At 36.0% G+C, this 14149-nt stretch overlaps 1 protein-coding gene across 1 annotated transcript in view; it reads left to right on the plus strand.

Annotated features, from left to right (window-relative positions):
• LOC126336642 (N-acetylglucosamine-6-sulfatase-like) overlaps positions 1 to 14149 on the plus strand; it is a 119044-nt gene that overhangs the window by 33935 nt on the left and 70960 nt on the right. The gene's annotated exons all lie outside the window — the stretch shown is intronic.

The raw sequence follows: 14149 nt of genomic DNA on the forward strand, positions 1-14149 counted from the left end.
CTATAATTTCTTCACTACTTTCTGAATGTACAGAATGAACAACATTGGAAATGAGATAAAACCCTGCATCACTACTTCTTTACTCTCTCAACTACTGCTTCCGTTCCATGTCCTTTGACTCTTACACACACCATTTGATACAACTGAAATTCCACCCACCTCTCCTTCTGAAATTAGGAAGATAATAAACTCTCTCAAGAATAAAAGCTCACATGGAATTGATGGCATTTCCAGCAGGATAATAAAAGCTTGTTCCCAAGAGATAAGTGGAATTCTTAGCCACATATGTAATAGCTCTCTGAAGCAGGGTATTTTTCCAGATAGACTGAAGTATGCCATTGTTAAACCACTGCATAAAAAAGGGAATACATCTGATGTCAACAACTACTGCCCAATCTCTCTTCTGACTGCCTCATCCAAAATTCTTGAAAAAATAATGTATTGTAGAGTAGCTTCACACCTTTGTAAAAATAAAGTTTTAACAAAATGTCAGTTTGGTTTCCAGAAAGGTTTTTCAACAGAAAATGGTATATATATTTTCACTAATGAAATATTAAATGCTCTGAGGGACCAGAAGTCACCCGTTGGGATTTTTTGTGATCTCTCAAAGGCTTTTGATTGTGTAAATCATGGAATACTTCAAGATAAGCTCAAGTACTGTGGTATAAATGGGACAGCACTCAAATTGTTTAAATCATACCTAACTGGAAGAGTGCAGAAAGTTGAAATAAGCAGTTCACATAATATGCAAAAAACTGGCAATTTCTCAAACTGGGGAACAATCAAGAATGGGGTGCCGCAAAGTTCGATCTTGGGTCCTCTGCTGTTCTTAATATATATTAATGACTTGCCATTCTATATTCACGAAGATGCAAAGCTGGTACTTCTTGCCAATGATACAAGTATAGATAGCTATCACACCCAACAGACAAGAATTAACTGGTGAAATTGTAAACTATGTTTTCCAGCAAATCATTAAGTGGTTCTCTGCAATTGGGCTCTCATTAAACTTTGACAAAACACAGTACACACAGTTCCACACAGTAAATGGAATGACACCATTAATAAATATAGACCTCAATCAGAAATCAGTAGCTAAGGTAGAATATTCAAAATTTCAAGGTGTATGCATTGATGAGGGGTTGAACTGGGAAAAACACACTGCAGATCTGCTGAAACATTTGAGTTCAGCTATTTATGCTTTTAGGGTCATTGCAAATTTTGGCAATATACATCTCAGTAAATTAGCTTACCATGCCTATTTTCATTCTCTGCTTTCGTACAGAATCATATTCTGGGGTAACTCATTATTGAGTAAAAGAGTGTTCATTGCACAAAAGCGTGTAACCAGAATAATTGCTGGAGCTCATCCAAGATCATCCTGTAGACACTTATTTAAAGAGCTAGAGATCTTCACTGTAGCCTCATAATATATATATATTCACTTATGAAATTTGCTATTAACAATTGAAACAAATTCAAAACTAATAGCAGTGTACATGGCTACAACACTAGGAGAAAGGATGATCTTCACTACTCAAGGTTAACTCTAACTTTGGCTCAGAAGGGGGTAAATTATGCTGCCACAAAAGTCTTTGGTCACTTACCGAATAGCATCAAATGTCTGACAGATGGCCATATAGCATTTAAAAGGAAATTAAAAGAATTTCTTAATGGCAACTCCTTCTACTCATTAGATGAATTTGTGGATACACTAAGTGGGTAATTTACCAAAACCTCACCAAAAAGAAAATATTAAATGTCATGTAATATTTTGTGTAATGTAATATCTTGTACAGACACCTTTTATTAACCTGACACATTCCACATCATCATGTATTATCGTATTCATGACCTATGAAACAAGTCCTAATCTAATCTAATCTTATAACTGTGGGTTGGTGTTTGTATAAGTTACAGATAACCTTCACCTCCCAGTATTTTAACCATGCTATCTTCAAAACTTTAGAGTATTTTCTAGTCAAATTGTCAAAAGCATTCTCTAAATTTTTAAATGCAATAAATGTAGATTTGCCTTTCTCCCGTCTATCTTCTAAGATAAGTCATAGGGTCAGTATTACCTTGCATGCATTCACATGTTTGAGCACCTGACTTCTTTGGAATTGGAATTAATAGATTGTTCTTGAAGCCTGATGGTATTTTGCCTGACTTATATATATCGCACACCAGGTAAAATAGTTTTGTCATGGTTGGTTCTATCAAGGATCTCAGTAATTCTGAGGAAATGTTGTGTACTCCCAGGGTGGTGGTGTTGTAACATAGGTCATTCAATGCTGTGCCAAATTTTCTTGCAGTATCCTGTCTTCCATCACATCTTCATCTACTTCTGTTTCTTTCTTCCCTTTCTAGATCATTGCCTTTAAGTTCATTTCCCTTGTATAGCACTTCTATGTAATTCTTCCACCATTCAAGTTTCCCTTGTTTTTGTAGTACTGGCTTGCCATCAGTGCTCTTAATATTCTGACTGAAAAATGTTACTCAGCCCTGGATCTATCACATTTCGAAACCGGTGCAAAAACATAGTGCTCCTCTCCCCCTCGAGCATTGGAGATAGCACATCAAAATTTTTTAAAAAACTTGATTTTTCAAAAATATGGTAATTTTGTAGTGCACATCCTTGTCAAGGGTCAGATATATATAAAACATATATGCTCGAGGAAATGTAAGACATGTTATTTGGTCTTAAATGCAATCCACATGCCCCTGCACACAGCATGTCACTGTATTTCACTCTGTGGAATTCAAGCATGTATACTTTGTAATGGAAGCCATCAGACCTATATTCAGGACAGTGTAAATTAAAATGTCTTGTGGTGCTCTCCTGCTCCCAGTTGGCCAGTTTGACATCGTACTCCACTCAAAAAGAGTACTGGATGGGATTATTTGTAAATGGGAGAACAAGAACTCTTCAGAAAATTTGCACTCTTTATCGCCTATAGCTAACAATTTTCTCTTTTGTGTGACATAAAATTAAATATAGGAAACATAAAACCAGTGAAGACAAGCGATAAGCAAGACAGTACACATTTCTTCAATCCTTAGGTCCCAGCATATTTTTCTTTGGTATTGTTATGGCTTTGCATGGCATGCTTTCCTTTCTTCAAAAGAATCTTTTACCTCATCAAAGTTCATCAAACATTTTGCTACATGAAAAATCAAAAGGTCATTGTCTAATACTGAAAAAGTTGTTAATATGTAAGGTACACAAGGCTGGTGTGGTTCCTCGATTAGTCACTCTCTGCTACATAAAATGAAATAGGCCTTGTCACTGTGTGGTAGATAAAATGAAATAAGCCTTTCTAATATTGTAGCAATTGTAACACATGCCAAATAAGCAAGACTGTTTTGGCACAAATGGTCATTTTTATCTACCTCATTTACATAAATAACACAACAGAATATAATTCACAAAGTACCAATCTCAAATGCCTTTTCGGCCTATTAAAAGCAAAAAGTTTTATGTTAAGAAATAGTTTCACATTTCATTCATACATTCCAGTTCTCAAGCGCAAGACAGAAAAGTAGCAGTATGATTTTTTTTTAAAATAAATTCAGAATCATCATATTCTTCCATATAATTTGTGTTATGTTCCCATTTCTTCCCCTTACTCATTCTAGCAAAAAATGTTGTGATCACTAATTCTGTAACTGTTCCTGCTGCCATTGTCAAAACTTATTCTCTGGTTAACCTCACAAACCCCACCTGAATCACCAGTTTAGTTACCCGCATTTCTTCTCTCGTTAGGCATTACTACATGTTCATACAATGGGTTTTCTGTTCTATTTCGAGAATAAAACTTAAATGGTCACTAACCAGGTAATTTCATTTTCTTGGATACAATGAGAAGATTAATACATAATCTCTCTTTGCTATTATTCCTGTTAATCATTTGTCTATACTCTGATAGGCTCACTATATGGATTTTGCTGATAATTCTAACAATGCTGATCATTTGAACATGCAATCAACCACATAAACAAACAGTGATTGACATTCACCCATTCGAGTTTATTCAGCTCAGCTCATACAGACCCATCCCCTTTTGTCTGCAGGAAGGATTTTTATTTCTAGACCTGACAGATATATGGCTGGCAGAGACATTAGGTACACTATGTATACAACCAAAAATCAGCTTATGATTCATCCGTAAATGAACTTAGAATGTGTTCAAAAATATCCAAAAGTAACAAGGATTTGTTTCAAAAACATTTGAATAGTCAATAGACTGATGTGCACTGGATGCTAGGTGTTTTAGATTTTTTTCTTCAAGAATATGAATTTGGTGCTACCTGAAATTTCTGCCTGGGGTGGATGTTCCAGTTCCCCCACAAGATCTGGGCCTGATATTACGTCAGAGTGCCCTACAAGGCTCCATACTATGTCCAGTACTATTTCCATTCAGTGTTAATTATTTACTGCCTGACAAGATGACCACGAGTGTGGAAGTCGCGAATTTTAACACGAGAAATAGTTATAGTTATGTAGTTAAAAAGAAAACCTGTGAAAATTGTAAAGCTGTAATTACAACCCTAAACGAATGAATTTCAAGCCTACAATTCATAGTCAATAATTTAAAAAGGGAAATAGCTTGACTGAAGAAAGAAATCAGCGAAGTACAAACAGTGAAAAATTTGTGTGAGGTGAAACAAGATACACATGATAAATCATCCGAGTGGGTAGCAGTGTCGCAAAAAGTTCGGTCTCAAATCACTAAAACTGTTAAAAGTGTTACTTTCTTAGACAAAAATAAATATGATGTCTTGAGTGATAACGAGTGTACAACTGATTGTGACGTTGTAAAAACCTGCAATTCGGACACCAACAGTAAACTTGGAATCAGTGGTAAGGGCAAAAACGTATCATTAAGGAAAAAGTGTGGTATTCTCTTGCTTGCCGACAGCCACGGCAGAAAGCTATCAAGCATGCTCCGAGAGAAAAATCGAGAAACGGCAGTGACTAGCATAGTGAAACCTGGAGCGGGAACACACCATGTTGTTGACACCGATCTTCAGATGAACACAATACAGGATAATGACTTTATAGTATGTATAGCGGGTTCGAATGACATAGCTAAAAATGAAGCTGATGCCTGCATTAAAACGCTACAGAACTTTCTAGAAGTGAATAAATCTAGGAACACAATAGTAGCCATTGTGCCTCATAGACACGACCTAATCTACAGATCATGTGTTAATAAAGAAATTAGGAAAACTAACAACAAAATTAAGAAACTGTGTGCTGAATACGCAAAGTGTGATGTACTGGACGTAAGTAAACTACATCAAAACCTACACACCAATCACGGAATGCACCTTAATTACAACGGAAAAAGTGTTATGTGCGATCACATCAGTGAAATAATTAAGGAAAGACTACTACGAAATAGATCTGTCTATCAGCTTCCTGAAAGACTTACAGGCAAAAATGAGGAAAGCAAATTCGACAAGAACGAAGAAAGCAGGAAAGAGGAGACATCAGAAGATCCACAAAGGACTGCAGCAGTTACACCTGTAAGAGTTAATTTAAGATCAAGGCGGAATATACCCAAGGAGGAGGATTTTTTCTATCCCCCTCTGAGAAAACAAAAAACTTAGCATCACCAAACAAGTTAAAGATAGCATCATCAAACAAGTTAAAGATACACCATAAAACTTGCAAAGGACTCCATCAGAAAATTGTAGTAAATAAGGTAAAGTCTGAACCTCCTCACCAATGTGTAAAAAAATTAAACAAAAAAAATCTTGATCTAAAAGTATACATCCATAATGTACAAGGGCTCAAAACCAAACTTAATGAATTAGAAATTTTGTTATCAAGTGCAAGTGAACTGTCAGATACACAGATATTATGTATTAATGAACATTTCATGAGGTATTTTGAAATAGAAAGTGTTGTGATACCAAATTTTAAACTCGTAGTTCACTTCTCAAGAACATCTTACAAAGGTGGAGGTAGTTGCATATTTGTAAAAGACAACATTACTGCTACACCTCTTGATATTTTCAATTCGTATAGTATTGAAAAAGATATAGAACTGTCAGGTATAGAGCTTACAGATCTAAATGTTTATATAATAGCACTTTACAGGTCACCCTCTGGTAACATAGGGACTTTCTACAAAAATCTAGCACCAGTAATAGAAAATCTAAGTAAAAGAAAATCATATAGTGTTCTAATATGTGGTGACTATAATATAGATTTTCTCTCAGAAAACTCTAGCCATCTAAGCATTAAAAATTTTATGAACAGCTAGAACCTAGACCTAATGGTTAACACTCCAACCAGGATAACAAATCACAGTACCACTTGTCTGGATCAAGTGGCAAGCAATATAAATTGTACTGTATCCTCTGTCAAACTAGGATTTTCAGACCACAATGCATTAATTATGCAGGTCTGGTTGCAAAATAACAGTCATGAACACAATAAAATCACTGTACAGAGGAGAAACTTCAATAAAACCCACATGCATACTTTCCTCTTTGATATACAAAATGAAAACTGGCCAAATGTATATGAGGCTCAAACAGTAGACAGCAAATATGAAGCATTCTTGGATATTTTTTGTTATTATTTTAATTGCCACTTTCCCTTACAAACAAAATGTATCAACAAAGATAGGAAACTCTCCAGCTGGATCACCCCAGGAATCATTAGATCACCACAAAGAAAAATAGAACTTTTTTACATTAGCAAATCCAAACTAGGCAGTAGTGAAGCATTTAAGTCATACTTTACTCTATATAAAAAGATATTAAGGAACATAGTAAATGCAGCCAAAAAGCTACAGAATGATAAGTGCCTCAAATTGTCATCAAATAAGAGCAAAAGCATGTGGCAACTTATTAATATGAATATTAATAGAGGAAAACAACTACAAAGTGATATTAGCTTAAAAATAAATGGAAAATTAGTCTCCAGTGGGAAAGAAACAGCAGAGGAATTCAATAACTACTTTACAGAAACAGTAGAAAACCTGGCTAACCATCTTAAAAATAGCTGTCCCTTACAACTAGAACCAAACATATGCTCTGAGACTCTATTTTCAAGACCTACATCTGAAACTGAAATAAAAAAGACACTTCACAGCAGAATTGAAAAAAAAAACCATCTGCTGGACAAGATCAAATTCCATGCTTCCTCCTTCACAATTTCAGTAACTTTATCAGTAAACCCCTAGCCCATATAATAAACTTCTCATTCCTGAATGGTGCATTTCCTGGTATGCTCAAAATTGCAAAAATTATACCTGTCCACAAAAAAGGAAGCAGAGAGGATCCCAGTAATTATCGACCCATTGCACTGCTTTCAACTTGTAGTAAAGTATTTGAATATATAATGGCCACAAGAATCATGTCCTTTCTAGACAAAGAAAATATCCTGTCACCTGTTCAGTTCGGCTTCCAAAGTAAGAAAGCTACAACTGATGCAATACAAGAATTTCTAGATCATGCACTGGAGCTTGTGGACAAAAAACTCCCAGCCATAGGTGTCTTCCTAGATCTAACAAAGGCCTTCGACATGGTTAATCATAGTATACTTTTGCAAAAAATGCATTCCTATGGAATAAGAGGAAATGCCTATGACTGGTTTAAAAGCTATCTGGAAGATCGACAGCAGTATGTCGAATTAAATGAAACTAAGCTCTCAGGTACAGCTAGCACTGTACATTCCTCCATGAATACCATAAAGCAAGGTGTTCCCCAAGGCTCTGTCCTGGGCCCCTTGCTGTTCTTACTTTACATAAATGACCTTCCTCACAGCCTACCAAACACAAAAACCCTTTTGTTTGCTGATGACACCTCTATACTCATATCTGCACCCGAACAAATTCTCCAGTCTCATATAGATAGGACCACAGATCAAATAAGTCAATGGCTTCAAAGTAACAGGCTGCTGCTAAATGCAAAAAAGACAATTGGAATAACCTTCCACACGGCCCAAAACAGAAATCCATTACTACCAACTATATCACTTGAAAAAAATAATGTTAAACTTGAAAATGAAATAAAATTTTTGGGCGTCACTATTACTGAAAAGCTCACATGGAAAAGGCACATTGATGTTACCAGCACAAAACTTAGTAAAGTATGCTTCATGATTAGATCAATAAGGAATGTCACTAACACAAGTACCCTAACCACAATGTACCATGCACTCTTTCACTCTGTACTTAGCTACGGAATCATCTTCTGGGGCCAAAATTCTGAATCAATTAAGATATTCAAACTGCAGAAGAAGATAGTCAGAACAATTATGTTCAAAAAACAAAGAGACACTTGTAAACCATTATTTAAGAAACTAAATATTTTGCCCCTCCCATGCCAATACATACTAGAATTATTATTCTTTACCAAAAAGAGTATCAACAAAATTAGCAAAAATATGGATTACCACGATTATGACACAAGATCAAAAACCTCTCTAAGAATACTTACCCACTCAACAAAACTGTGCAGTGACAGTGTCAAGTGTATGGGAATTAAATTATATAATCATCTTCCAACTTTTATGCAAGAAATCCAAGAAATAAATAAATTCAAACAGACAGTGAAGTCTCTTTTAATAAAAGACTGCTTTTATACCATCCAGGAATATTTGGAATCAAAATTGTCTTAGTGCATGATAATGTATCAAAGCTGAATGTTGTTAAGTCAATTTTGTCACATCATGTAACAATTCTCTGTAAAGCCGTAACTTTAAGTAACATAATTTTGTAAGTAATGTGAAATAATCATTCTTCTGTGTTCTTGTTTACTGTTTTATACTCCTGTAAACTGTATATTTGTATTGACTTATCACATATCAGTTGTACAAGCCATTGTACTGATTTGATCTATGGGACAAATAATAAATAAATAAACCATTAAATATCAACTATCCATCAGATCTGTTCACAGACACTGCCACTGTTTTAGTTGAAAAACAGAATTTAGAAAATAGTCCAAAGTCACGGATAAGTACCAACTGGCCGCTATAATTTGGTTTCAGCTGAATAGATTGAATCTTAACAAATGTAAGACTCACTTGAAGCAGTTCAAAAGCAAACAGTCAAAACATGAGCAGATTAAGATTATTTACAACAACCAAGATACACAAGAAATTGACTCAGTCAAATTCTTAGGATTAAATTTGGATAAGTAATAAGGTTGGCATGCACACATTGAGTACTGAGGGACAACTTAATGTTTCCTACTTCATCATTAAATGCTTGCAAGTTTCAAAGCGTACATAAAATTGGCAAGATTAAATGACTATTAACAGAATGTATAAAAGGAAACATGTTAGCTGGTTTACACAATTTTTATTCATAAGGACTATTATAACAAAATTTAATGAATTTAGATTTTGGGATTAGGAGGATCCCTCACTCATGCCGGAATCTTTGAGCAGCAAAGCTACTAGCATTCTACAGTATCTGGTGTGACAACATTTGGCAATTTAAACGAACAAATACCAAAGGGAGAGGGGAGCGTGAGGGACATTTGATACTGTTGGAAGAAATTTAAAGGTGAAATATATGCACACAAAAAGGGGGAACCAGGACAAAAACATACATGGCTGTTGGATGAAAGAAACTCATTTCTGGGCACACTTTGTGGTCAAAGGGTAAAGGAGTGGCCAGTAAGGAAATGGTAACATAAGTCACTTGGTACTTCTGGCCCTCACTAAGCTTCACTGCACTAAATCTGTTCATTTCACTTTGTAAACCAATTGCTTATACTGGAAGGAGGAACTGGGCTAGATTGCACCAGACCTTGCAGGACCACAACAAAAATCTTCCAAGGAATTACAGTTTGAGAATGGGCACAAAATACATGGTAGAACTTCTCTCACTTAGTTAGTTAGTTACATGTTCCATGGATCATTTTGCAGGATAGATCCTAATGATGTGGAATGAGTCATTTTACATTTGCATTGCAAATTAATTAGTTCATATGATTACATTCCAAACATTTCAAGGTTTTTTTTATTTTTTATTTTATTTTATTTATTTATTTATTTTTTCAAAAAGAAAGAAAGATGTACATATATGAGTTAGTAATTCCTACCTACCACATTTTACACATTACAATGATAGAAATTCTGCTACAAAATATGAAATTCAACTTTGCTGTCTATCAGACATTTTGTATCACCAGGTAAGTGATCAAAAATTTTTGTTGCAATATTGTGCACCTCTTTTTGTCTTAAAGACAACCATTTTTCCTTCTGGTGTTGAAATTATGTACTTCAGTGTTTCTTTTGAACTGTATTTGATTATTTACAACAAACTTCATGAGGGAATTAATATACTCCTTAAACAGATGCCTACGAGATGATCATGGGTGAGCACAACATATTATTCTTACAGTGTCTTTTTGCGAAATGCAGACTTTCTTTTTTAAAGGTAAGTTGCCCAGAACATAATTTCGTATGACATTTTCGAATGAAAATATGCAAAATATGTTATTTACTGTTGTGTCTCTTATGACTCTCCCCAAGATTTTCAATGATTCTAAGCACAAATGTGGCTGAACTAAGTTGTTTATATGAGTTACAAATGTGTTTTTCCAATTTAATTTCTCATCAATATTGACCCATAAGAATTTTGAAGTTTCCACCTTATTTATTATTTCCTCAGCATTTGTTATTTTTACCACTGGTGTAGTACCTCTACATGTGCAGAACTGAATAACTTTTGTCTTTTTAAAATTTAGGGTGAGATCATTCATAGAAAACCAGTCAATGATACTTTTAAGAACTTTGTTTACCATTTCTTTTGTTTCCATATGTGCACAGAGCCCTGAAGGCACTGGATATCATCAAATGCCTTAGCCACAGGTCTTTAGAGCAGACAGGGCGCGTATACTCTGATTTTCTAGGGCTTTCGTGCGTTCGCGGCTTGACTACGGGTGCAAAGTGCATGAATGGGCAAGGTCTTCTTATCTGAAGAACACTGACGCTATCCACATGAGGGAATTATGTTGGTACGGGTGCTTTTAGGACCACAATACTAGTGGCATCTGCAAAAAGAGCTAATTCTGATTGATCATTTACATATTTGAGGTACAGTAGTGGATCTGAGATTTAACCTGGAGGAACATGATTTCTCTCTAGTCAGAATTATGTCCCTGGACTATGTTGCATGAATTACTAAGTACAATAACTTTCTGCATTCTTTTGGTTGCATGTGACATTATCCATTGGTCGGATATACCATCAATCCTGTAAAATGCCAATTTATCTAGGAGAATACTGTGATTCACAATGGCAAATGCTTTACAGAGATTGCAGAAAGTACCAACCAGCACTATTTTATTATTTTATGCTTCTAAAATCTGGTGAGTGAATGTGTAAATGGCATTTTCAGTAGAGCAACCCTTGTCATTTGCTGGACTGTGAGCAAACATAGGAAGTGAACACAGGTGTGAAACCTTACTTATACATGAACTCCAGTGAAGCACAGCAGCTAACTATACAGGCCACATGTCGTCATGTGAATGGGCTGCCTAGAGTGCTAGGGTGTGGCTGGAAATGTTACCTCATCAAAGCAGCCTTAAGATTGTCAGTAATACCAGATTGTATATTTTCAGATCCACTATTATGGCACATCATTAAAACAACTATTCAACAAACTATTAATTACCCAGTTGGTTTTGACCCTACTTTGATTTTGGAATATACAGGAACCCTCCATTTTCTCTGGCTAATTCAACAATACCATGATATTAAGAATGAATAAATATGTTGAAATGAAATGAATGGATCAATGGTGAGTACTGATTGGATATATTGCATATCTAGGTTATTGTAGTATCTTAGAACATATTCTGAGATCAGACACAATGCATCTCAAACAGAATGACCTCCTGCATGTACCCAGCATGAATTCTGAAAACATCAATCACCTGAACACAACTCACACTTTTCTCACATGATATACTGCAACCCTTGGGTCAAAGAAATCAAGCAGATGCAGTATTTTTTGATTTTTGAAAAGCATGTGACTAAGTACCACATCTACACTTACCATCGAAAGCCAATCATATGTGATATCAACCAAAATTTGTATCAGGATTGAGGATTTTTTTAGTAGAGAGGATGCAGCAAGTTGTCTTGTATGGAAAGTCATGAGCAGATGTAGAATTAACCTTGGGTGTACCCCAGAGAAGTACGTCAGTATCCTTGTTGTTCATGTTGTATATTAATGATCTTGCAGATAACATTAATAGTAGCCTCAAACTTCTTGCAGATGATGCAGCTATCTGAAATGAATGTCCAAAAAAAGCTGCATAACTATTGTGTCAGGTCTTGATAAGATTTAAAAGTGGTATAAAAATTGGGAACTTGCTTTAAATTTGTGCATTTCACATAATGAAAAAATTCAGTGCCCTATGGCTATAATATCAGTGACTCACAGTTGGAATCTGTTAACTCATACAGTACCTGGGTGTAACAATTTATAATTTGTTAGTAATATGGTATGGAGCATGCATGTAGGGTCAATTTTGGATAGAGCAGGTGGTTTATTGGTAAACTACTGGGAAAATTCTACCAGGCTACAAAGGAGATTGCTTATAAATCACTCATGTGACCCATCCTTGAATACTGTTTGAGTGTGTGGGGCTGGTACTAAATATGACTCACATGCGATATTAGATGTACAAGGGTACTTTAATAAAAACCTGATTTTTATAAAAAAAAAGATCTATAATGAGAAAAGAATACAATTTATTTATTTTTCAACACAATCCCCCTGCTGGCGCAGAACCAACTTCTCAGTTCCACGTGCAAAGAATTTTTGAGGGCATTTGTGCAACCAGTTATGCACCACTGCCTGCACTTCCTCATTGGCAGCAAATCTTGAGCCACAAAGAGTTTCTTTCAGTGGGTTAAAAATGGGATAATCTGAAGGTCCCAGTTCCAGGGAATATTGGAGCAAGTAGATGAATTTCAGGTCTCCCTGCACACATCCATGCATCTTTCCTTCATTTCTGACGTTTTGGTTGGTTGGTTGTTTGGGGAAGGAGACCAGACAGCGTGGTCATCGGTCTCATCGGATTAGGGAAGGATGAGGAAGGAAGTCGGCCGTGCCCTTTCAGAGGAACCATACTGGTATTTGCCTGGAGTGATTTAGGGGAATCACGGAAAACCTAAATCAGGATGGCCGGACGTGGGATTGAACCGTCGTCCTCCCGAATGCGAGTCCAGTGTCTAACCACTGCGCCACCTCGCTCGGTGACATTTTGGAACCTACCTCACATACACTTTCTTGAACACCAGTACATCATGAACAATATAGCAGGCTGATCGGACACTAATGTCATCAGTACATAAGTTTTCCCATATCAACTCATCAACTCATCAACTCTCGCAATGTTGTTCTCCATGACTGCACAGAGAAAGCATCCTGGGCATGGTGAATCTTCAACACTTGTTACACCCTGGTTCAACTTATCTGGCCACTTGTACATTTGTGTTCGACTCAAACAACTTTCACCATATTTCACTGCCATCCAACAGGGAATTTTCATTGGTTTCAACCCTTCAGCTAATAGAAATGTAATGACGCTCTACTGCTGGTGGGACCCTTGCCGGTTCCCACCATCTTGTTTCACCAGTTTTCACCAACATGTTCAAGAGTCAGGCGTGCCAACTCCATCTTATAGGCACGACTAAAAAATAACAAAGAAACACAGAATTTGTCAAAGTTTATTATTTTTATAAAACTTTTCTGGTTATTTATCAAATGGGTAGCATGAATGGTCACACCTTTGTTTGTGCCTTGGGAGAGGGTCATAGAGACAATGAGGAGCTGAGGATACTGAACTGGCAGACTCTTGAAGATAGACATAAACTATCCTGAGAAAGCCTGCTTACAAAGTTTCATGGACTGAACCTCTACATAAAAACCCTGTAGGACAGTCAGGACAATATTAGATTAATTGCAGCACTCTCAGAGGCATTTAAACAACCATTCTTTCCATGCTCCATACATGAATGGATTCCAAGACTTACCAAGCGGGAAAGGCACAATAAAATAACACACAAACACACACACAAAATTTCTAGCTTTCGCAACCAGCGGTTGCTTCTTCAAGAAAGAAGGAAGGAGAGGGAAAGACGAAAGGATGTGGGTTTTAA

The sequence above is a fragment of the Schistocerca gregaria genome, chromosome 2 (assembly GCF_023897955.1).
Source record: "Schistocerca gregaria isolate iqSchGreg1 chromosome 2, iqSchGreg1.2, whole genome shotgun sequence".
Lineage (NCBI taxonomy): Eukaryota > Metazoa > Arthropoda > Insecta > Orthoptera > Acrididae > Schistocerca > Schistocerca gregaria.